Source organism: Lithobates pipiens, unplaced genomic scaffold, assembly GCF_037356315.1.
Source record: "Lithobates pipiens isolate NorthernLeopardFrog02 unplaced genomic scaffold, aLitPip1_a1.2 Scaffold_3, whole genome shotgun sequence".
Taxonomy (NCBI): domain Eukaryota; kingdom Metazoa; phylum Chordata; class Amphibia; order Anura; family Ranidae; genus Lithobates; species Lithobates pipiens.
Window position 1 is genome coordinate 48,846,284 of NW_027507790.1, and position 7,420 is coordinate 48,853,703.

Here is a 7,420-nt window from a genome sequence, read left to right on the forward strand (position 1 = left end):
CAGATTGGTCACATACAGAGCACCAACATTGAAGTAGCACCTTCAGGCGTTCTTCGAGCAAAAATGACACATCTCATTTCACAACCACCTATTACACTTTTGAAGGCCCTAGAGCACCAGGACAATGGAATTGCCTGCAAAATTACCCCATTTTGGAAAGCAAACACTCCAAGTATAATATGAGGCATAATGAGTCTTTTGAATGGTTGATTTTTTTTCCAGAAGTTTTTGGAAAATGTGGGGAAAAATGAAAACTTTTTTTTTTTTTTTTTTTTTTACACAATTGTCCATTTATAAGATATTTCTACCACATAGCATGTATATAGCAAAAATTACACCCCAAAACACATTCTGCTACTCTTTCAGAGCATGGCGATACCATATGTGTGCTACTTTTACACAACCTGACCACATAGAGAGGCCGAACATTGAAGTAGTACCTTCAGGCATTCTACGAGCATAAATAACACATCTAGTTTCATTCCTAACTTTCACACTTTTGAAGGTCCAGGAGCACCATGACAGTGGAATTACCCCATTTTGGAAAGCAAACACCCCAACGTATATTCCGAGGCATGGGCTGCAGAGAGGTACTCTGATGGCCTGGTGACAGGTACTCGTGTACTCTGATGGCCTGGTGACAGGTACTCGTGTACTCTGATGGCCTGGTGATGGGTACTCGGGTACTCTGATGGCCTGGTGATGGGTACTCTGGCCTGGTGACGGGTACTCTGATGGCCTGGTGACTGGTATTTGGGTACTCTGAAGGGCGGTGATAGGTACTTATATGGACTGTGACGGGTACTCAGGTAATCAGATGAACTGTGACAGGTACTCAGATGAACTGTGACCGTTACTCCGCCTCCGAAGGAATAGGGATGCGCGTGCACGATCACTCCACAAGACGCCCTCCCTCCACAAGAGCCGCACCGCCCTGATCGTCATTTGACAGCCGGCGGTCGGCAACCAGTTAAGGTATATAAGTAGTAGGTGTTTACAAAATAGGGCCTATTGGGCGTTCCCAGGCCGAAAAGTACATAATAACATAAAACACAATTTACCGGGACAGCTAAAACTTCCCGGTAAACTACCCAGTGCAACCAGGGCAATGATCCTGTCAGATTAAAGTAGTTATAAACGCACACAAAAAAAAGCCTTCAAGAAAAAGGCATAATCAGCTAGTATGCATAGCATACTAGCTGATTATGAAATACTCTCCTTATATCGAAGCCCCAGCAGCGGTCCCTGTACACAGCCCCGGCCGGCGATGGCGCTCCCGGAGTTACTTCCGGGTATGGCGGGCTCCGGCACTGTGATTGGTTGGAGCCGTCGGTAGTGGCACACGAGCGGGCCATTGCTTCAGTGCTGATGATGTTGGCACATGCTGATACAGGTGATATCTTCTAAACTGCAGGTTTAGGAGATATCCGGGGAAGCTACAGGTAAGCCTTATTATAGGGTTACCTATAGTAAAAAGTGGTTGTAAAGGGTTTACAACCACTTTAAGATTAGGAGGACGACAACATTACAACAGACAAAAAATAAATAAACATTGAAAATGTTCAGTAGACTTAAACCCAGAGATCCCACACCTCATTAAATTTCTTGGGGCAACCCCAAGAAAAATACGTTTCCTTGCAAAAGGTTATCACCGAGTTAAGTAAGAATCGCCAGTAATCTATTCAAGTCTCCATTGGAGCACCATTTTTGTCTGCTTATTCTTGTTAAGAGTTAGGTGGACTGCATCTTGGGATGCGTGATGGGCAGTTTAAAGGTGGAAAAGGAATACGTTCACCTTTAAAAATGTTATGTGTGTGTGTGTATATATATGTGTGTGTATATATATATATATATATATATATATATATATATATATATATATATATATATATATATATATAATACGTATAAAGTGGGGATCGAAAGTTTGGGCACCCCAGGTAAAAATGGGTATTAATGTGCATAACAAAGCCAAGGAAAGTTGGAAAAATATCCAAATAGCATCAAATTACAGATTAGACATTCTTATAATATGTCAAAAAAAGTTAGATTTTATTTCCATCATTTACACTTTCAAAATAACAGAAAACAAAAAAATGGCGTCTGCAAAAGTTTGGGCACCCTGCAGAATTTATAGCATGCACTGCCCCCTTTCCAAAGCTGAGACCTGCCAGTGTCATGGATTGTTCTAAATCATCGTCTGGGAAGACCAGGTGATGTAAATCTCAAAGGTTTTAAATGGCCAGACTCATCTGACCTTGCCCCAACAATCAGCACCATGGTTTCTTCTAAGCAGTTGTCTAGAAAACTGAAACTGAAAATAGTTGACGCTCACAAAGCTGGAGAAGGCTATAAGAAGATAGCAAAGCATTTTCAGATGTCAATATCCTCTTAAAAAAGTCTGTAATTTGCCATTTGGAGATTTTTCCATCTTTCCTTGGCTTCGTTATGCACATTAATACACATTTTTACCTGGGGTGCCCAAACTTTCGATCCCCACTGTATATTGGGGAGGCAGTTACTGAATGACAGGAAGCTCAGTAAACTGCCTAGGGTACTGATGAGCACTCTGGTAGTTTATTAACTACTTTAGCCCCGGAAGAATTTGCCCCCTTCCTGACCAGGCCATTTTTTGCGATGCGTCACTTTAAAAACTGCGTGAACGTGCAAAGTTGTACCCAAACAAAATGTATGTCCCTTTTTTTTCCCCACAAATAGAGCTTTCTTTTGGTGGTATTTGATCGCCTCTGCTGTTTTTTATTTTTTGCGCTATAAACAAGAGCAACATTTTTGAAAAAAAAAACACTATTTCTCTTTCGTTCATTGACGGACACAGCTCCATTAAATCTCGACCGTAGGGTTATTACGCCACCTTCAGGAGAGGACTAGGCAGAACATGTACTACATGTGAAAACAGAACTGTAATGTTCCGCCCAGGGGGCAGTCCTTTTGGATATAGCCCTTCAGCCTGCTTCCTGAAGCTGTTTTTTTCTGCCTAGTGAAGAAGGACCTAGGCTCCCTGCCGGGACCATCGGCCCTGGGGATTTTTTTCTGGATTTTGCCATTTGCGCAAGATATTGATCCTGTGATCTTCTATCAACAGCCGGCTGGGTAATAGGCTGGATAATATAGATCCTTGTAGTCTCCCCAGCATGGCCATCAAGCGTGTGCAGGCCCTAGCTACGCGCTGGGTTGGCCACGACATGCCCCTCAGGCTCCAGGGGCGGCGGTGAGCTACATGCTCTGGGGCACACACATGAGCGGACTACGGATGTCTTTGTCACAGTGTGCCATGGCCAGCAGCCACCCCGTACTGTCGCTCTGTGATGGGATGCCTCCAGCTCGTCTGGACGTTAAGTACAGCTCTCCCTGCCTCTGCAGGACAGAGCAGCTGGGCATTCCCTGGGAGGTCGATTAGGGGGTCCCTCTTCTCCCTTTCCTCTCTCCCTGTCCCTGTATTCCCTTCCCCCTGTGGGGGATGCTGCATGGCTGGGCTGTGGTGCGGTGTATGTACCTGGGCCGGGGGTCCTCCGGGGGGCTCTGACCCTTTGCTGGGTTCAGCGCTGGCTGTCTGTGTCCATGTGCTGTCCTCTGTCTCTGCATGTGCTACTTCCATAGTGCTGACCGCCGCCATTTTCTGTTAGTCTCTGTAAGCAGCATGGTCGTCGTGGCCATTTTCCTAGTGTTCTTTACTATACAAGAACGTCCGGCAATTTTCTTGTAGCCTTAGCGCGGTTTTTCTCCCAAGCGCTGGTTCCTGTGTCTCAGAACAGCGCAGTTTTTACTCCTGGGCACTTGTGAGCTGAAACTGGGCACGGCGATCAGTGACAACACGGTGCAGCACTCAGTCAGGGTGGTGAGTCCTGGGGTGGGGCCCCTCAGTCTGTTAGCAGCTAGGAGGGTGGGATTGAGCACTTTGTCCTAAGTCCCCAAGGGTGGCAGACAGGGTGGGTCAGCATGGCATCAAAAGCTGGCGTTTCTTCCCCAGATCTCCCTGCAATTGCAACCGGCTCGCCTGCAAATAGTGCAGTGCCTTTGGATGCTTTGTCAGCGGTACTTGAAATGTTTGTTGCCAGGGTGGAGGCGGCGTGCGGGTGCAAGGGGGCTAAAAAACTGCCCCAGCCCCCCCGTCCTCCAGGGAGAGCTCTGATTCAGACTCGGGCCCTGTGGTGTCTGGCGACCCCCGTTCTGATGTGTTGTGCTGACCAGGACCATTCGGACAGTGAGGATGATTCAGGGTCCGCGCAGGAGAAAGCGCTAGTTGGAGCACTTATCACCGCTGTGCGGGATACCCTGAAAATAGAATCCTCTGCTGAGGTGTCGGTTATTTTTGGGTCCCGTAAGCCAGCCCATACACCTAAGGTGTGTCCGTATCTGACTTAATTTGATAAGTTCATGACAAGTGCGTTACCCCTTTGAAGAGCGCCTCCTTAAAAAATGGTCGGCTCCCTGGTCGTTGACCCTCCAGTATCCAGGTTAAATAAAGTAACCACTATTCCGGTAGAAGGGGCTCCTGCATTCAAGGACCCTACCGACAGGAGGGCAGAGGCAGTGGCATGTTTACGGTAGTGGGGTCAGTACGACCAGTACTGGCCAGGGCATTAGTGTCGCAGACCCTTACTGAGTGGGCAAAACTATTGCACCGTGAATTGGAGAAGCAACAGTCTCCAGTCTGCATAGAACTAGCAGGCCAGTTGGTGCACGGCCTTAAGTATGTCTGTGATGTGGCCCACTTCCCCTGCTCTCCAGAGCATCAGTATCAGCAGTGGTGCTGTGGCACCTGATCTGGCTGAAATGCTGGTCTGCGGACCAGGCATCTAAAAAAGCTTTGACGGATTTGCCCTTCCTTGGTGAGTGGCTATTTGGAGCTTCGCTGGATGACATTATTAAGAATGTCACAGGTGGGAAAAGCACGTTGCTCCCACAGTCCAAGAAGGGTAAGGAGCCACGCCGCAGGCAAGGGCCCTCCTTTTCTGCTCAAAAAGGCTTTTTCGTCCACCCGGGACATCAGGTAAGTCCGACAGGGCGACTGCTGAGGGACAAAAGTGTCCCTGGCCTCGCAAGCCTGCAAGCAAATGTACCACCGCATGAAGGTTTGCCCCCGTCCGACACACGGGTGGGGGGTCACCTTCGGGAGTTTGCAGCTCGGTCGGCCTCTCGGCTGTCCAACCAATGGGTCTGTGAACTGATTTCATCAGGCTAAAGGATAGAGTTCCTCTCTTGGCCTCCTCTCTTTTCCGTCCAGCATACCTATACTCCCGACTCGCCGGGAGGCCCTGTTTGGGGCAGTAAGGGACCTGCTCAGATGCGGAGTGATGGCACCTGTTCCAAAACTGGAAAGGTTTCAGGGATTCTACTCCAATCTGTAGTCCCCAAAAAGGAAGGGGTACGTCCAATCTTGGACCTAAAAGCCCTCAATTGCTTTGTGAAAGTACAAAGGTTTAGAATGGAATCAGTTCGCTCCGAATTCGCTGCACTCCATCAGGGGGACTCCTGGCGTCTTTGGACATCCAGGATGCGTACTTGCATATACTCATATGCCTCAAGCATTAGAGGTTTCTGAGATTTGCTGTGGGGGAAGAGCACTACCAGTTTGTGGCTCTCCCCTTTGGCCTGGCTTCAGCATCCCGAGTCTTTACCAAAGTATTGGCTCCAAATTTGGTGGTGTTGCGACAACGTGGGATCACAATCGTGGGTTACCTAGACAATCTTCTGAGAGCAGCTTTCACCTCAATTAAGGGAGGATGTGGCGATCACCATGCAAACACTACAGGAGTGTGGGTGTTGAACCTCAGTAAGTTGTTTCTAGTGCTGACTCCTGGAGTACCTAGGCTTACTGTTGGACTCCGTGGAAGCGAGTGTTTCTCCCTTTAGACAAACTGCAGACTCTCAGAGCCTCGGTGAAGCCGTTGACGAACCGCAGGTGGTCTTCGCTGCGTTTATGCATGCGAGTTCTGGGCCTCATGGTAGCCTCCTTCGAGGCGGTACTGTACGCCCAATTTCACACCAAAGTCTTGCAGAGGGAGATACTGTCCAAATGGGGCAGAGCTCCGTTATCCCTGGATCAGCAGATTCAGGTGAGCCAGTTAGTCAGGGACTTCGGTCCGGGAAATCGTTCCTGCCACTTCATTGGTTGGGGATCACAACGGACGCCAGCCTGACCGGCTGGGGTGGAGTGCTGGGAGTACAGTCGACCCAGGGCCTCTGGTCGCGGGAGGAATCCCAGTTACTAATCAATGTGCTCGAGCTTTGAGCAATCAGGCTATGTCTCTCCACATGGTCAATGAGGCTACGAGGGCGTCCGATCAGGAAACAGTCAGACAATGCCATGGCGGAAGGCTTATATCTCCATGTGTGAGGAGATGGGGTAGCGTCTGCGCACCTATTCCGTTTCCAGGATCCTGCTGTTCTTACAGCGAGGAGTGCACCAGAAACTAGCTTTAAGCACCATCAAGGGACAGATGTCAGCCTTGGCTGTCTTTTTCCAACGACCCCTGGCATTTCACTCATTGGTAAGCACCTTTGTGCAAGGGATTCGGCATGTAGTCCCTCCGGAGTGACCACCCCTACCTCTGTGGGATCTGAACCTGGTACTATTGGTGCTTCAGAAACCGCCGTTTGAGAACATCAGGGAAATTCCCTTGTTCACTCTTTTTCAGAAAGTGGTCTTTCTAGTGGCTATTACATCTGCCAGGAGGGTTTCTGAGTTGGCAGCCTTGTCTTGCAGGTCGCCCTATCTGGTTTTCCACAAGGATTAGGTGGTGTTGTGTCCGCAACCTTCTTTCCTTCCGAAAGTAGTTTCGGTCTTCCATCTCAATGAGGACATTGTGTTACCATCTCCGTGTCCTAAGGCGACACACCCTAAGGAGGTGGCCCTCCATTCCCCAGACGTGGTCCGGGCCCTAAGGGTATATCTGTCTGCCACGGCTCCCTTCCGGAAGTCAGATTCTCTGTTCGTTTCGGTAGCTGGTCCGAAGAAAGGGCTGTTGGTCTCGTCGACCGCCATCTCATGGTGGATCAGACAGGTCGTGGTCCAGGCTTACACCTTGAAGGGGCAGGTGCCCCCCTTTCCTGTCACGGCCCATTCCACCAGGGCAATTGGGACCTCTTGGGCCTTCCGACATCAAGCTTCTGTCTTCCGACATCAAGCTTCTGTCTCCCATGTGTGTAAGGCAGCGACTTGATCGTCCGTGCACACTTTCACAAAGTTCTATAAAGTTGATGTAAGCGCATCTTCAGATGCTTGCTTTGGCCGCAAAAGTCTGCAGGTGGCCGTGTAATCGTTGCAATTTACTCTTTCATGTTAGAGAAAGTTACATATTGGTTGTCAATAGAAATCCTTAGAAATCCTGAAGGTAGTGATTGGTTTTCGGGGTGCCGTACGCGTCTAGACTCCCAAAACGTCCCACATATGTGGTAT